This window comes from Mastigoproctus giganteus, chromosome 3, assembly GCF_048544385.1.
Source record: "Mastigoproctus giganteus isolate SK-2022 chromosome 3, ASM4854438v1, whole genome shotgun sequence".
Lineage (NCBI taxonomy): Eukaryota > Metazoa > Arthropoda > Arachnida > Uropygi > Thelyphonidae > Mastigoproctus > Mastigoproctus giganteus.
The window spans coordinates 187,069,784-187,088,821 of record NC_143577.1 but is presented as its reverse complement, the minus strand read 5'-3'; the positions used below and the strand labels follow the sequence as shown (position 1 = coordinate 187,088,821).

Below are 19,038 nucleotides of genomic sequence, written 5' to 3'. Positions count from 1 at the left end.
GAGTTACAAGAAAATGAAACAGTTTATAAAACACAAATGCATCGTCAATCGTAATTTTTTACAGTTTTTATCTATTATGTAGTACTTTTCTAGTTTAGTTTGCTCTGAGAAACAAAATAAAAAATTTTCGTAATGAATCCAGAGTACGTAGGCCTTTTTTATTATGTAGTACTTTGTTTCTAAAAATGTGTTCTAATATTCAAACTACGCATTCTGTCACACCAGATAATTTAAAGTGGGTAGTTTGAATATCAGACAGATTTTTAGAAGAGATGGACAGATGAAGGTGAATAGCTTTTTTTTTTTTTTTTTTATCTGATACTGTTTCAATAATTTGACACTATTAAATACTAAAAACTTAACTTTAATAAATAAATATATAAATAAAAATAGTTTTAAAGCACTTAGTAATACGAAAAGTTTCATACAGTTACAAGTCACTTGTTTTTATCTTAAAACAGGGGTTCTCAGCCAGGGGGGATTCCCCTCCCAGGGGGGTTTGGGACCACAGATTGACAGACTCAAACAGTTGGAATATTGATCTTTCTACAGATTGTACGTAATCTACAGGACATCACACTTTATTGGATGTCACATATTAAATTAAAAATAAAGATAAATATTTCACTTTTTTATCTTTTTGGAATGCACCTTTTGAGTCAGACAGTCTTGGAAAGGGGGGAATGACATTCTGACATATGGTGAAAAGGGTGCATGGGGCAAAAAAAGGTTGAGAACCACTGCCTTAATTTCTCTATATTTAATATTTTTAAATTGGTGATAAAACTATAATGCTCGTTATAGGCCGTACTCTTAATGATATTATAAGAACAAACTAAAATGCTTCTGAAATCCCACCGATAGCAATATAGTTATTATACTGACCGACTAAAGAGCCAGTATGAAAGAGATTGAGGAGTCATCTGTCTTTTCAAAATACCATATAGTTTCACCCCATCCCTCCAAATAAATAAAATAAGTCTTAAAATCAGCATTGATTGCTTGGTTTTTTTTTTTTGGTTTTTTTTGTGGTGGTTATTTTCCTTTCCGAGAAAATGGTTTCAAACGAGCTTAAATAACCCTCACTAGGAATAAGTCGTGAGTACAACTTATTCTTCGAGAAGCTAGTTGAACACGGAACTAAAAAAACAGCTACCCTGTGACGTGTTAATCGCATCTCCGTAGACATTAGGCATAGTTATTGTTAGTGCATGAATATCGCGGGGCAGTGTCTGTAACGTTGATGTTATCTACTACTCGACTGTTTATCAGAATTAAGCTTTTCAGTAGACGTAGATAATTTAAATTTTTGTCACAATTGTCTATAATAAGCCGACTATTCCACTTTAGTCTTTTCCAGTGTGCATTCAGCGGGCTTTTTTTTTCTCTCGTCACTCCCATCCCTTCCCTTATATGAAATCAGAGTAACAACTTTGTTGTCCAACTCCATGAATTAGATGACCTTGAGCACTTCCTTGTAATGGATTATGGTGGCACTTGATGTTGGAAGCTGAACTGAAATTCAGACTGAATGCACCAGCTGTCGAACTAACGTGTGTATTTGTGGTTGCTAGGTGACAGTTGATAGTTTGTTGTCAGACCGTACACAAAACCTGAGACGCCATCAAGCAATTGCAGCTGAGTACATAAAGTAAGACTTCTAAACTCTGGCCATCCATACATTAACGTGGGCAAACCCTCGGAAATTCAGGTAAGTACCGTTATCATCTGTAAGCGGCCTCCTTATTACTGTGCTCATACGAATTTCATTTCTGAGAAATTGTTCTAGGACTGGCAACGTAACTTGCACAGCACGTTCTTTCGTTCTTACTCCATCCCTCCAGGGATAGTCATTATTTAAAGAGCACGAATAGAAGAAGAATATAGCTAGCAAATAACCAGCTGTTTCGACACCATATCATCATTTTTTAAAATTTTGAAGTTACAGCAATAAAACAGGTACTGCCTGTAGTAACTACAGACAATACCTGCTTTGATATAATCAATACACGAAAAGTTTTTATCTTTGTAATTTGTAACAACTGACTTCGGTATACTAAAATCATAAGATTCGTTAATGAAGTTCATTAATTAAAGTTCATTAATAAAATCATAAACATAGGCCTAGTTTTGCTCCTGTGTGGAATATGTTCTTCATGTTCCTTTTTTTTTTTTTCCTACAAAGCAGTTTTCTGGAAACTACAGCAGGTACTGACTAGTTTTCTGAAAACAGGAAACTAATTTTTTGGGAACTTTCTTCAATAGCTGCCTAGAAATTAATTTAAAATTTATGCAATTTGCGAACATGATTAAGACGATGCTTACGTGGATATTGGTGCATAGAGAGTTCAGTGTAATTGGTAAAAATTACTTTGTTTGTGCGTGTATGCGCGCGCGTTAAAATTAAAATTTTAATGCTTTAGTCCTAAGTATAGAAGTGTCGCAGAGCTGCTTTATTCCCAGAAAAAACGAGGTTGAAAACAGAGAAATAAAAAAAAAACCATAATAATAAATTTGAATAATGACCAAAAGACATTAAAATGATAAAAGTTACTCTCTAATATTAGTGAATTTTTATGAAATAATAATAATTATTATTATTACTGCAATTGCCTAGTATGGCTTCTTTGAAGTCGTACTAGTCGTACGACGTCTTTGAAAGCACAGAGTTAAACACTAGCAATATGAATTTGTCTTCTAATCTCTTTACATTGGAAATTCCAATTTTCCTCTAGAAATTAGTTTTCAGGAAACTACATACAATACTTGCTGTAGTTTCCAGAAAACAGGAAACAGATTTTACACAGAAAACAACTCGCTCTCGCAGGTAGTTAGTTTCCTTTGTAAAATCTTTCTATGTTATTCTTTTGAGAGTAAAAATTTTGGCTTATACAGTATTTAATTTTGTTTTGAAGCTTTTTACGGGCCATTTAAGTCTCTCTCTCTCTCTCTCTCTCACACAGACGACATTAGTGCATTGGCATCATTATTGTAACATCTGATATTGTGAAATCCTTCAGAACGAGTTGCCCTCCTTATACTTCAAATAAGTAACACTTTCCTATTAGAGAAGATTACTGTTACTTATTTTCAGAGTATCGCCACACAGACAGCACTGTTTCGAATTTATTTGACTTCTCATCAGTGAGTGGGTAGGTACTCAGAGATATAAGGATTGACAACAGAGTTGTGACTTATTTACACAATATGAGAGACGCCAAAAGGTGTGCTGGTACTCAACTGAAAATAAATAACAGTAGTCTTCTCTAATTGGGAAGCGTTACTTATTTGAAGTATAAGGAGGGCAACTCGTGAAGGATTTCACGATAATGAGATGTTACAGAAATGATTCCAATGTACAAAGTTCGATTTGTCTGAAAAATTCAACTATGTAGTAATGATACAAATGCACTAACTAATGCCATATTAAGTATATTTAAAAATGTTGGATTCTAGCCAGACATTTAACATATTTTAATGAGAATACATCCTTAACGAACTGTGCCACTTGTGTTATGAGTTAATCAGAAAAGGACACAAGGACATCTCGTTCATTTTTGTCTCGTTATTTGAGGAATACATTACATAACATTTATGGATTTAGTAACTTTTTTTTCTCTCTCTCTCTAAAGAAGAGTACGCGTAAGTAACTCCTGAATTAAAGATGCAGCTTGCTGTATATGCTGGGGTTTTTTTGGGTTTTTTTCTATTCTGTTACTTATGTTTTTTTCAGAATTAATGGCGAAATGAACTTGATCAAAGCACATTGGGAAGTCAACTTCTTCCATTGTCGAAACATGAACTGGTGAAATATGTTAGTAAATGACCATTAATCGGTATTGATTGAGAAAGAAATCTGCCATCAGTTGCCTGAGTTGTCGATCTGATCATCTTAACATGACACTTTCGTCGTAAGTTCAGGTTCAGATAGACTAATGCTAGAGTGTACATTTTACATACAGTTACAACCGGCATTGTTGTCATGTCGAAATCTCATTTGAAATTTTGCTTATTTATTATACCATATCAAGTAATATTTCTATGCAAATTTTAGCTGCCAGTATAAACTGCAAGTACTCGTGGGGCAGGGTTACCCCAAATTTGAATTTCTGTCAGTGGTGCAAAATGAAGCTGCAATCGTTAACCGCTACTGTGGAGAGACCTGAGGAGTAATGGGGGACTTGCGCGTGTGTCTCAGACGGAGACCAAAGGGAAGAGATAAGCAGATTACACTTCGAATTAATTTAAATAAAATTTGAGGAAAAAAAAAAAAAAAAAAACCAAGTGGCCGCACTATTCGCTGGCAATTTTTTCAATCAATTGTTTTTATATCTCTGCGAATGAAAGTACGTACTCCTGATGTTCTCGACTCGCGGCATCCTGTAAACGTTCCCCGACTTGCAATGCAAGTGTACGAGGACAGCAATATTAGAACCAGAGTTCATAACAGTTTAGACGACCATCACATGCGCTGCTTGATTGCAAATTTTTGATACTCATGGTAACAGATTTGATTACTTTGTAGAGGCTACAGACACGCTTGATATTCTGGAAAGCAACGCGGATTTCAATTAACCAGCATTCTCGTCAGTTGATGGATAGAAGTCCTCGTTTCTACGTGTCAGTCAATGAGTGATTGATGTAAAGTCCAAAAAAAAAAAAAAAAAAAAAAAAAGAATTAAAGATCTGTTCCATTGGGGGAGAGATAAATATACAATTCCAGATAAATAATTAAAGTTCATCCAGGTGAGAAAGAATTTTCGCTTTGTGAAATTGGAACGTGGGTTTTACAGGTAGAAAGATGAAGCACGCACGTAAGTTTCATTCTCTCCAGTTTCTAGGGTCTGTCCACACTATCCGTTTCTGCTTCACAACGCACCACCGACAGAAATTCAAATTAAGGTTTTCTTTTTAAAACTCGAAATGATCCCGAGACCGTTTACCCGGCAGCCTTCCATCCGGAACGCTCCGAGTGTGACAGAATGCGATAAAGGTTTAGAAATAAAGGAATTTCAGTGAAACTTTAATGTCATATACGCCATCTGGAGTGCTACAAAGACTTGGACAAGTTTGGTTAAAACACTTTAATTCATGTGCGGTATAAATTGTGACTTATCTACAAGTACATATACATTATTTTTGAATGGTAATGATGAACAAGACCCTTATTCATCTGCCTTTAGGATATCAGGAAGAACATTGAGAGTTGAACTGTGCTAAAGGTTTGTCCTGTCAAGATTGTTCTTCCAATATTAACAATGATATACCAGTAACCCTCCAACTGATAACAAATTGTGCAGTACTGTATAGTAAAAAAATGAAAATCTAGATAATGACAGCGTGATGAGAATTTTAATAGTAATGTACTATAGAGGAAAAAATTTCTGTTGAGAGAATGGCAGATATCACAGAAAGGAATGATTCGAAAGACAGAAGAGAGGAATTTCATTTCAGAGTGTCGTGTAATGTATGTTCAAAATTTAAGAACTTTTACTAAAAAAAAGAAAGACCGGAATATATATATATATATATATATATATAAAACAACTTAGCTAGAGTTACAGGGTGTTTCATTAAGTTGCCCCTGAGCAGATTTTTACAAGTGCTATTCCTGAACTTTTATCTTCTACTTCCGGTTCCTCTACAACAGGGATGGCCAACTTAATTTGTGATGCGATCTACTTTATTTCTTCAAAATGTGCCGCGATCTACCATCTCAAGAATTTCATTGCACATGGTTAAAAAAGTTAATCAACACATATTGAAAAATTGCTTATAAATTTTAAAATTAATGCAATTCAGAATTCTTATTTTAAATTCATACGTATTTAAATTTTTAATTTATGTCAAGTTTGTGTCTTCATGTCATCTGCCAAGCTTTCAAAATCGGGGAGGTACTGTGATAAGGCCAACCGTAAAGAATCTTCTGTCCGTAAGAGTAGAGCGATTCTTCGTCTTTGTTTGTTTCAAATGCGAAAAGGCCGATTCACATTAATATGTGGAACCAAAACAGGAATTTAAAAGTTCACTGCATTTTTTATACATTTGGGTACTTTTCTTGGGAAACATATTTCCAAAAGTCTTTTTTGATGATGATCTAGCTTTTAGGAAGATATTGTTCCGCAATGTAATAACTTCATTTTCAGCTAATATTTTCTCCATATGAAAAACCTCAGCGATTTTTCTTCAGTTTGTTTCGTATCTAAGTCGACATTAAAAAGATAAGAAATATATTGAACAATGTTTTCAATTGTTTTAAAATCACTGAATCGGGTTTCAAAATCATCCACAACTTTCTCCTTAGCCATTGCAAAAAATTGATATTTATATGTAGAAAAACTACTAATCATGTCACCCACATTTTTTCCCTTGTAATTCCAAATTCAGATCACTTAAATTTACTGGTAAAATCTGCCAAAAAAGCTAGATCACACAACCACTCCGTATCTTGTGGCTGCTGATAATCATCTCCCCTTTGATCAACAAATACTTTTCATTCAGCAAATTTCGAAATCTCTGTAGAGACTTATTCCGACTCAACCAGCTCACATCTGTGTGTGATATCAGATCTGGTTCATTTTCATCGAGTTGCATTTTGAAAAGTCTCCTTTGATTAGATTGTCCTCTGTCGGAATTCACGATTTTGAAAGCTATGTCTATAACACTTTTAGTATTTAATATTTTGCTGGTTAACACTTGTTGGTGGATGATACAGTGGTAACTCAAAAAATCGGAATTCATCATCCTTCTGGGTCAATTTTGGCTGTGCGTCGACAAGAGTAGTCACGTGGTTCAACATATTTGTAATAAGCGTATGAAGTGGTGCCCATAATAATAACATTTAGATTTTGACTAATCTACTTTTTAATATATATTTAAAATTCGTCGTGATCGACCGAAATTAAAGCCGCGTAGATCAACTGGTAGATCGCAATCGACTTGTTGGCCACCCCTGCTCTACAGGTACACCAGCGTCCCGAGGTAGTCATAATAGATTTCCTTAAATGATGTCATGTAATTGATAATTACCAACTTACCATTCCTTCACTTGGAAATGGAAGAGTATAAAGGGAGGTGTGTTAATGACATGTTATATTTTTTTTCTGTTGTTTTAGTATATTTTATGCCTGGCGCTTCAAATTCCGGAAGAATCTGGTGTCTGGCAACCTTCATGTCTTAAGCATGTCAGATAAACGGTGCCGTAATGCACTTCCATTTTATTAGTAGTTGACATTGGGCATAGAAGTATTACTCGGTATGATCTCTAAATGTGCGAAATTTCATATAAGATTTTGACATGATAAGGTTGATGGTTTCCTTGTTAGGATGAAGTGTTCTTCTCCAATCTACGTATTGTTTCTTCTTCCCCCCTTTTTTTTTTCCAATCTAACTGTTGGAAATAGTTGTAATATTAATAATTAGTATCACCACAAAATTCCCGTTATTTTATTTTATTATTTTTTAAAGGATTGGTTAACAGTTGTGTAAAAAAAAAAAACTTTCCTGCGAACATTTTGACTGGTATATCTTAGTATGAGCAACTTCCACTAATAATATAGTCATATGACAGTATTTATCGGTAATGTCTTTAATGTCTGAGTTAAGTAACATATTTTTAATTTTTTGACACATATACAGTAAATCCTCGCTTTAATGGATCTCAATTTAACAGACTTTGAAAATAACAGATGGCTTTCACTGACCCCATCTGTTATTTATGTCTACATGGAACCCAGTGACGTGACTGCGTCAGTTTGCTGGTACAGATATACCACCCGTTAAATTATTTTTACAATAAAACTTAGTTGCAGGTTTTCTTCGACTATCAGCCTACCGCGCATTCCAGACATGAGTAGAGAATCACCTGTCCCTTCAGCGAGGATACTCGACAGTTATTCAGACTCAAATAGCTTTAAGCACTGTATGCACAAAAACATTTTAAGCCCTTTTACTCCATACAAGTGGAGTAAAATATAATATTACGATATGTATTTTTTTTTTTTTTTTTAGTCCATAGTGCAGCAATTTTTTTCACAGCATTCTGACAACTTCAGTAACTATATGTATTTCTTTAAAGTTTAACTACAGATTTAGTGGACAGGCCTTACTCAATAGTTCTTACGACGAGGTTTTACTGTATTGCAATGAAGTACCATTGCATTTTAAAATAACCTTTTTTGTACATAATACGTTTATTCTGTTTTAGATGCATTGAGTCATTTCTGTACTTTTTATTACTAATAGAATATGTACTTTTATATAAAAATAAGCAGGATATCAAACATTAAGAAAATTGCTATAAATCGGTTTACGCCCAGTGCAACGGTGTTCGTTTAATTCGACTGTTGGATCATAAGTCATTTTTCGACTTCTGGTTTGACGTTGACTGAAGGAGAGCGGGTAGGTGAGGTGACATTCATATCTAGCACATTTTGTATGAATCTGTACATCTGGTGATCTTCATGACCGTGACAGATGAATTGACTTGTGTCAGTGTTGTTTACACGGCAGTTGTAGAACACTTTTTCGTTAATTCATTTACTGCATGAGTTATTCCATGCAAGTTACGCTTCATAGATCGCAAATTCCCATGTCAAGGACAAACACACTGCCTTCGTTATTATGAGTGAAACTGTTTTAAGGCTCCCTTTTTTTTTTTTTTTTTTTTAAAGTATTGTGCTTTAGCTTATTGACATGATAATCAGGTCACTGTCAACTATTTCCGTATTTTCCAAATTGAGCAGTTAATTTAACTTACATAAAATTTCCTTCTGCGATTCAAATCTAAAGAAAAAGTAGTCAGTAATAGTACCACTTCGATTTGATTCCCTCTTCGCGTCATACATATCTGTACTCATTACTAAACAGACCGTAATCATATGCTGCATAGATTAAGTTCTTATCAAAATGTTCCTCTAAGTATATGTTCTGGAAAAAATCAGAGCCGTTAATTTTGACGTGGTAAAAAGAACGCAACGCCCTGTTCTTTTTAGAGGCTCAGATATGGCCACTCTTATTTCTGTCGCTGCTTCTTAACACGTATATTTAAGATGTTAAGATTTGCTTCATTTATTCTTTCCGCTCCTCTTTTGCTCCAGAAGGTGTTTATTAAAATTATAATTTCATATAAAGGTTACTAAACCTATCAGAATAACTTAAAACCCGTGTTTGAGATAACTGCTAATCAGAAAAGGAACGTATTAGGATTACTTTTAAACTAAACTAGCTGACTCTTGTTTCAGGATATGGTTTGATTGAGTGATTATAATTACTCAATAAAACTAGCCACAACAATAAGATTTCCTTTGTTATTAAGGTGCAAGAAATCTTAGCGTTGATCAAAGTAAATTCATTTAAAAGAATCCATTAACGGAGAACGAAAAAATTATCCGTTTTAAGTACATCTATTTGACCCAGCACATAAAAGGAACAATAAATTTTTCATTGGATAATGAAAAACTATATACTTCAGGTCATGATCGTTAATTGTGTAATTTTGATATCTTTCCTCGATGAGTATTCAGAATTACCCTTACTAGCAATTTTATTTCGATCTCTTGAGTTATTAAAGTAATAATAGTTGAAAAAATAGTAAACTTTATCCCGACCTGAACCGTGAGTATATAACGAGTGTTAAACAGGATGCTGGGGAAATTTTTATTCTCGGCATTTTCCTTAAATTACGTACTATATTAGGACTTAAAAGAAGAATTCGAGGTCAATTGCCCCGAAGGAAATTTATGAGAAGGAAGTTCCCAAATAAAGATGTTCTCTGTATCCTCGGGAATATTTAAAGAGAAGATGCACTAGTTATTTTACTGCCGATTACAAATACATATTTTCTTATATATCGGTCAAAGTAGCAAATACACAGCGAAACCCTATATATATATATATATATATATATATATATATACACACACATATATGGTGTTTAAAAAGTATATGCAAAAACTTGGAACGTATTCTAGGGTCGAAAATAAGAAAAAAATGGATTGATAAAAATAAATAAGAATGAGTAGACAATACCTAGTGAAAATAGTTATTTATGCTTGTTAAGCACGAATAAGGATATAAAATAATTAATTAAAAATAAGCAAAGAAAAGCATTTTCCTCTGCTTATTCTTATTTATTTTTGACATTCAAAACTCTATAGCCATTTTATTTTTTAAATTCAAATAGCTATAGCTCATAAACGTTCAAAATCGATTCATATTTATACGAATATTTTTTTTTTTTTTTTTTTTTAGATCCTAGAATATTTCACAGAATTTTTTGCACATACTTTTGAAACAACCTGTATATAAATTTGATTCGCTAACCAGAAAATGTTAGCAAATGTTTTCTGGTTAGCGAATATTATTTATTAATCTATTGGTAAGTAAATGTAGAAAGCGGTAATGTTTATAGATGGATGCATCTTTCTTGAACCTTCTTGAAGGAAGAATAAGGGGATTATGAGTTAAAAATTAATTCGTGCATATCAGGAAGCATTTGCAGCCAAGTTGTTTTGCAGTAATTCTTATTTCATAAATTTACTATTTCTTACCTTTTTTCAGACAAATTATTAATATTGAGAAATTCTGAAATACTGTCATTAATGGATTTACATTTTTTTTTTAAATTAATATATGGATGCTCCAAGATAATCTTGATTTGAGTTGAATCACCCTTTTGCAAATAATTGTGGAGTACACAACTAGGTTGTTTGTTTTCTTGCCCTAATTCAGAGATGAGTAGCTATTTTTGCCAAATTAAAGAATATAGGAACAATTAAGGGTCGGAATTCCTAAGAAGGACCCTTTTAACCCGACCCTCGTATATTGCAAGAAACATCCTTAGAACGAGAAAAGAGACAAGAGCGCGTGTGCACAAACGTATACTGTATATGCGTTATAATTTAAGTCAGTTTTACTGTGTCATTTTGCTTGCTTACTGTTTTTTAATCAATAAATGTCTGGCGGCAACTAAAGCAGTACTGATGAATAGCTCTTCAAATTTTATTTCAATAAATTCGAAGTTGGAGAGTGCTAAGGTAAGTGTACTTTCCTGCATTAACCTTATATAGAGTATAAACAGACAAAAAAAAAAAAATAAATAACTTAGGGTTGAAGGCTGTTGTTGTTTAACTATCATCCAAGAGATAGTTAAAACACTAGTTTAGTGTATATATAATATGCAGCATGGGTTTGTTAAAGGGAGGTCTTGTCTGACCAATTTATTGGATATTATGATGTGGTCACAAAGGAACTGAATGCCAAAAATAATTTTGATATCATATACTTGGATTTCAGGAAAGCTTTTGATACTGTTGCACATGGAAGACTACTGTACAAATTGGAGAGGTATGGCATTAAGGTTAAGTTGCTATAATGGATAAAGGGATGGTTGAGTGGGAGATGACAGAGAGTGGTAATCAATGGACACTGCTCTTCGTGGACAAATGTTGTTAGTGGAGCTCCCCAGGGTTCGGTGTTTGGCCCATTGTTGTTTTGTATATTTATCAATGATATTGATGAAGGTATATCAAGTTTCATGTCCAAGTTTGCAGATGATACGAAGGTTGGCAGGGTTGTTAACGACAGTAAAGACGGTATGCTACTCCAACTGGATCTAGATAAGTTGGGGAAATTGGCTGAGAAGTGGCAGTTGAAGTTTAACATTGACAAATGCAAAGTACTGCGTATGGGTAGCAATAACCCAAGAGAAACGTACCAACTGTGTGGTACTACACTCAGGGAAGTGGAAAGTGAAAAAGACCTGGGGGTAATTGTGCAGTCAAATCTGAAATTCGCTGAGCAGGGCAGGTCATGGAGTCTTGTCAATGATATATAGGAATTTTGCTAGCAGGGACAGGGAGGTGATTATCCAGTTATACAAGGCAATGACCAGACCACACCTAGAGTACTGTGTACGGGTCCGGAGGCCTCATTTTAGGACGGATTTAGTGTTGCTAGAACGAGTACAAAGAAGGGCAGCAAGATTGGTGAGGGGAACAAAGGGGTGTTTTTACCAATAAAAGCTTAAGTTCTGCAAATTGCAGCGCCTGGAGAGTAGGCACCTGCGAGGTGATCTGATTGAGGTGTATAAGGCCTTGAATGGGTTGAGCAAGCTAATGCTGACTGATGGGATTCTTCCTCTTGCTCAGACTAAGAACCTGAGGGGGCACAGTTTCAAATTGAGGAAAGATAGTTGTGCGGAAATTTGCCTTTAGCCAGCAGGTAGTTGAATGGTGGAACAGGCTTCCATCTTTTGTTGTGGAAGCTTATCTTCCTTCACGGATTAGGCGATCCGCCTGTTGTTCCGATTTCGAAGAGGTCTGCCCATCTTTTCTTCGGTCTTCCTCTGTCTCTTTTTCCTTTTGCTCTATATGTGTAAGCTAATTTAGGGGATCTATTATCTTCCATTCTTTCTACATGTTCTTTCCATCTTTGTGTATATTCTATAATTTTTAATTAATTGAGTAAATTTTTAATTCCTTTCTAATATTTTAATAAATATTAGAAAGGAATTAAATACTTACTTCAATGAGCTGGACAGGCATTTGGAACGAATGGAGGGGTGTAGTGGAAGTTTTTTTTTTTTTTTTTTTTTTTGTTATTTTTGCTGATGCTGCATAAGCTTGCTTTCTTGCATCATATGCCTCTACTAATAAGCTTGCTTTCTTGCATCGTATGCCTCTGCTAATGCTAATATATAAATAATGTATTGTAAGAGAACATATGGATAGTCTTGATCACCTTTCGAGCCTACAGCATGCTTCCCTTACAGCGTATCCTCAGTTTCTTCAACACCATGAAACTTAATTGTAAACTACTATGGGAATTAAAATTCTACAGAACTAGCATATTCGAAGAACTCTTTAAATTGCATCTGTAAATAGACTAAAAATCTTTGTTTCCCCACTCATCTGTCATGAATTTACTACTTTATGGATCTTTGTATTTTAGATACTGAGTTTACTCAATAATTGCTTCCTTGATTTGTTTAATGTACCCTTTCCCATGTCAATTCTTCTAACACTGTGCTATACCAAGGGCTAAAGCTGTAAATTTGTGTTTTACAGATAGGTGAATTTCAATTTGATTAAAATATATCAGAACACAAAGCTGGCTCTTGGAGCGAGCCTGTAGGGCATTTGCAGCAGGCGGCAAAAACTTGAAAATAAATAAAACTATTCGAAAATATACATCAAATATGTGTGCCGTTTTACATTTTCTAAGCTTATCCATATGAATTATGTTAAATCCAAACCTATTTTGTAGAGACGATCCTTGAGACTGTCTTTCCTACTTGTAAAATATAATAAAGCAAAATATGAAAAAATATAGGTGTACCTTGGATGGGAAAACTCCTGGAGCTATGAGAGAGAGAGAGAGAGAGAGAGAGAGAGAGAGAGAGAGAGAGAGAGAGAGAGAGAATCATTCCACAGGTTTGTATATTGCCTTTCACGGCCGCGAGGTCAAGGGTCGCTACAAAGTCAAGTACTTCTGTAATGATATTACTGGATGATGACACATCTCGTGCAAACTCACTTTCAGTTGTTGAGCTCGCAAGGGTAGCCAACCATGTTCTTGTGAGTATATTTCATTCCACCCTCCCATATACATTCTTTCACACACACAGTAAAAAAAAAAAAAATTGTACTGTGGCACAGCTACTCAATAGCAAGTGAAATATACAAATTTTATTGTAATTGTTTTTTTAGCAGCTGCTAAAAGGAGTCCACAGTTAGCAATAGGCCGTGCATATTTTGTGGGGGGGGAGGGGGCGTAGGATGTAATAACTCGTACATTTGATAATACTTCGCCATCTATGACAACTGAAGTTTGGCGTACTGTATTCAAATAGCATGAATTGGCACCTGCTGCAACAAAGAAGACTTCGGAAACAAGTGGGTTCTGCTGTGTCTGAAAACACGGACGATTCTATAGAATTTACAGCGAGTAGTTTTGTCTGTCCCGGCGACGATTGCTGCTGGGGCCGAAACCAGTCCGGCCAAGTATCTGTCAACAGTCTACTGAAACGTCGTGTAATGTAGAAAGCAATGTAGCCTGAAATACAGGAGACAAGTCTCCTCCCCACTGTTGCACCTTCTGCTGACGGCATTGCAGACTTGCAAACAAAATTTATTTGAAGGCATGTGTCCCACTACCGGTCGAAATCACTAAAGCACAAAAGATGATCTTTTTTTTATACTCCAATAATACAAACGTTACATCTAATGTTCCCATTATGCCACCTAAGGAGAGGAATTATGAAACTATTTTTGCAGTGTGTGAAGGACACGTAGACATTTATAGTATTTTATGCAGGGCGCACTAGAACGTTACTTCAACTTCGCCGTGATGCACCGTGATGTTACATAACTCTCTAAAACGGCCAGAAATATGCGTTTTTTTTTTTTTTTTTTTTGGTAGTTGTTGGCGCTTCGGCATCTGTGGCCATAATGCACCTCCCAAGGTTTTTGCAGTACTTTGATCCAACCCCGAGGCGGGATTCGAACCCGCGACCTTTGGGTTGCCAGGCAGGTACTTTACCCACCTGGCTAGTCCGGCGGCGAAATATGCGTAACGTTATGTCTGTGCAGCATGTGTTTTAGTTGGTTGTTTCTGGACACTTTTATACCAGGAAAACAGTCAGCTAGAGAGTTTACCCAGTACAGTACCTATTTACGTCACAAGGAGGCGGGCCACAACTAAACATAAATCGTGGCGGACCCCGACTATCCCGTACCGAATGCTAAAATCGATTTAAAAAAAAAAAAAAAAGACTGAGTGCGGAACCGGTGGTTGCCAGTGATTTCGTACCCAGAATGTGTGTGATGGACTTTAACTTGACTGATTTGAATGTAATGCTTGTCAGACCTGGACACATGAAACTCGAAGCTGGCAGAACTACTTGCGATTTTAGGAACGAAACAAGTAGTTCTGCCAGCTTTCCAAGAGCCGTTTAAACGTTTTAAAAATATATATACACATGTGAATATGCCCGAAAAGTTAATTTTGGTCCTTAAAACGCTTTCTTTCCCCCCCCCACCTGGTATTCCTTTACTTCGGCAGGGTCTTAAGAGCGAACAGCGCTTTCTTCAAAATTAATTCCCCCTCCCCCTCTCTCGACTCGCACAGCCTCTTAAGAATATATTTATTTTCTTACATCCCTGCTGTTAAAACGATTTCGCTTTTCCCAACTATAAAACCCTTTCTTTGAATGCATGTATACTGAAAAAGCCAAGCATTTTAGTTTATTAGCTTTTGTTCTTGTGAATTTCCCCTCCCACTTTTTTTCCTCTTACTGTTTTTAATGACCTTGCCTTTGCTCTTTAAGACATTCATGATGCAATTGAGGAAAATTATAAGATTTCAAAACTGCTATTCCTAAGAGTACCTCAAATGCTGTAGTATTTGGACCTCAGCCAAGTGTTTCTCTTTTCTATAAACAAGTTACATTAATTAGCCACTCTAATTTTGGCGTACCATTTCATGCACGTTATACAGGTAATTTAATTTTAATATTGATTTAATGGTATTTAGTATTATTATGAGTAACCTATAATATTCGCAATGAATTTTCATGACATGAACTTTTTCATTCGTAGACCAAAAAATACGGTCTCATATTCAGATCCTTCTTAATTATTACGACATCCGTTTCACAGCTTCTTGCAGCAGTCCTGAAAAGCACAGGGGTTAACTATATAAAACAAAAAAAAAAAAAAAAAAAACGTACATAATACCATACTAAGTTTAGTATAGTTAGTTTGATTCATGAGCCATTCTAACTTCAAAATTAAAAAAAAGAAAGAAAGAAAGAAGCTCCTTTAAATTATGTTAACATCCCCACACTTACAGTCCTCTTTGGAAAAGCGTTCTTCCTTGACGCGTGTTTTCCGAATGTTATTAAAAAAAAAAAAAGAAGAGAGAGAGAGAGAGAGGGGATATCTCCGTCACCAAAATAAGAGGTCGCTTTGCTTTCCCTTGGTTGTTGTTCCTATCCTGTCCTGTCGTGACTAAGGGGATGAGAGCAATGAACAATCACCTTCTAACTCTCTTGATAGCCCCGCCTGGGAAGCAATATTCTTGCGGCGTTCTTTTATGCAGTGGCAGGCTGAGTTTTTATATTATACCTTGATATTATAGGTCGCTTAGTGAATAACCCCATTACTCGCTTTGTGCACATAACGCGTTTTTTTTTTTTTTTTTTTTTGTTTGGTGGGGGGGGGGTGTGGGAATGATGTGTATATGTTACACTGATAAAACATTTTTGCTACCTAAACTATAGGACACATCATTATGATGAATATGCGGTTTCATTTTCATATCTTGCTCTTTTCGTTCAGTTTTAACTCGGAGAAGTTGACTTTGGATTATATGCAGGGCCGCGCACATGGGTGTGGTAATGGTTATGAAGCACCCGCACAGCCGACGTAGGAGCTTCCCAGAAATATAGAAAATTGATTTTGCAGAATATTAGCTTTCTATACAGAGAGAGATAAAAACGAGGATTTGGGGGGGTGAGGATACACAAAAATGTAAAAGGAGCCCACAACAGTACAGTATTAAACCATTTATTTTAAGCTCCTTTTGAGCAGTAGTACTCTTTGGATAGAACTCATGCAACGGGATTTTGTAGTATAATAGTTACTGCTGTAACTATTATACTACAAAATACATACTGCATACTTCTAGAATTGAAAAGAAAATGCACCCTGAGAAAATAACAGTTGAGAGTCCCAAGCTGCCTTCTTTCTGACATGTGTACAGTGTATGTTATGTTTTATTATTTTTATAACATATTTATTTCATTTTGAAAAGTAAAATATTTTTCATAAAAATAATTTGTTTATTTTGCGAGTACATATTATATGACAGTGCTTATAGCTAAAAAATAATAAAATAAATACATAAATTTATTTATTTAAAAATCGTTGGGAATAAAAATTTCAGAATGCAGTTATTTTGTTAGGCATCTTAGCGTATATGCATAATGCGCGTATTTATTGTCTTCGTCCTGTCCACATGTAACAACTAGACTCCCATTGGACAGATTTTCATGAAATTTTATATTTGGGCCTTTTAAAATGATTAGTACTATAGTCTTTACAAATTTTATTAAATTTGGACCAATAAAAATCCAATAATTATTTTTTCTTCATCTACCCGTTCGCATGTAATAACTCGACTCCCACTGGATGGATTTTGATGAAATTTTATATTTGGGCCTTTTAAATAAATACATAAATTAATTAATTTTCTGTTTATACTCGGGACGACCACACGGTCGGAGAAGTTCACAAGACGGAGGGAATACAACAAACAGCACGTATTCAGCAGTCACTTAAGGCACGCGTACCTAGAAATATTTGTTGACCCTTCTCAATTTTCAATCATACTAATAGAAATCCGTCAGTTATTGAAGTCGTCGCTGTTTGCTTATTTTTTTTTTTTTTTTTTTCCAGAAGTATAACTCACTGCGCACAGTAACTAACTTGTTAAAAATATGCAGTTATTTCCAAACGAAAACCAGCAGGATAATCGTAATATTATTATATATTTTATTTTATTTTTTAGTGAGTTTACAGAAAACTCGCAGCCTTCTCACCTCTTGGGAGGATTTTTTTTTTTTTATTATGTAAACCCCAAACACGAAAGATATTAGAACCTATAGTACTTAGTACCGTGCTTGGATTGGAGGTTGAGAAGTGAAAGAAGGTATTTGTTGACATTGGACTTGAACTTCTGTAGACTGTAATTTTCGGGAAATACATACGAAGGAAGGTTGTTCCAGAAAACGGCAGTTGAATGAATAAACGAGGAAGATGAAAAGTTGGTTCTGTGAGTTTGAAGTTGGACAGTAAATGGGCGTTGGCTGGTGGCGGCACGTGTTCGGACTGTTTTGAAAGAGAGAGCGGAAATTATAGAAGCCAATTCAGAAGAACAGGGCCCATGGAAATATCTGTAGAAGAGGCATGCAGCAGAAACAGTACGTCTAAGACAGCGAGTGGAGAGACTCTGTTAGAGATGAATCATTAATTAACCTAACTGCCCTCTTCTGAACGGAATCAAGAAGCCTGAGTGAGGTTTTGGGGACACCACCCCAGACTTGGGAACAAGATTCCATGGTTGGGCGGATTTGCGATTTCTACAGAGTGAACAGCTGTTTGGAAGAAAAGTAACGGCGAAAGCGAAAGAGAAAACCAAGTTTTTAGATGCAGAGGAAGCAATATTTGTAATGTGCTTGTGCCAAGAGAGATTAGAAGCCAGGGTGATCCCCAAAAGAGATATATCATTTTGCCTAGAAATGGGAGTGTCACCAAAGATAAGCATAGGAGCAGAAGAATCCTTTTTGCTATACATAAGACAAGACTGAGTTTTAGAAGGATTGAAATCAACTAAGTTGTCTTTGCCCCACTGGAGAATTACCTGGAGATCGGCATTTAAGGAATCGGTAGCAGATTTTCGAAAAGTTGAAGCTGATTGAGCAGGGCAGGGTTTCTCAAAATGGAAAGTGGAATGCAATGTGCTATCATCGGCAAAACTATGGATAGGATTTCCAGTCAATGGAAGAAGGTCATTAATATACAAGAGTAAAAGAGTGGGGGAAAGAACAGAACCTTGGGGGACAACAGCATTAATGGAGAAGTTAGAAGACAGAGAGCCATCTACCATCACCCTCAGTGAGCGATCAAAGAGAAAACTGGATAACCAATTACAAAAAACAGTTGGCAAACCATAAGATGGAAGCTTGTTTAGAAGACCTTTATGCTAAACAAGATCAAAAGCCTTTGAGATGTCAAGAGCAACTACTTGTGTTTCACCGAAACTTTCCATTGAATTAGTCCACAAATGGGTAACATAAGCCAGAATATCACCAGTGGATTTACACTGACGAAAAGCATACTAGCGATCGTTGATCAGATGGAAGGTTTCTAGGTAGTTTAAGAGTTGGCAATTAATTGATTTCTCCATTACTTTAGAAAGCCTAGAAATAATTCCAATGGAACGATAATTGGATGGGAGGGATTTGTCACCCTTTTT

At 35.5% G+C, this 19,038-nt stretch overlaps 1 protein-coding gene across 1 annotated transcript in view; it reads left to right on the top strand.

The window, feature by feature from the left end:
- The window catches only part of LOC150088471 (uncharacterized), a 410,148-nt gene that overhangs the window by 157,700 nt on the left and 233,410 nt on the right, over positions 1-19,038 (top strand). The gene's annotated exons all lie outside the window — the stretch shown is intronic.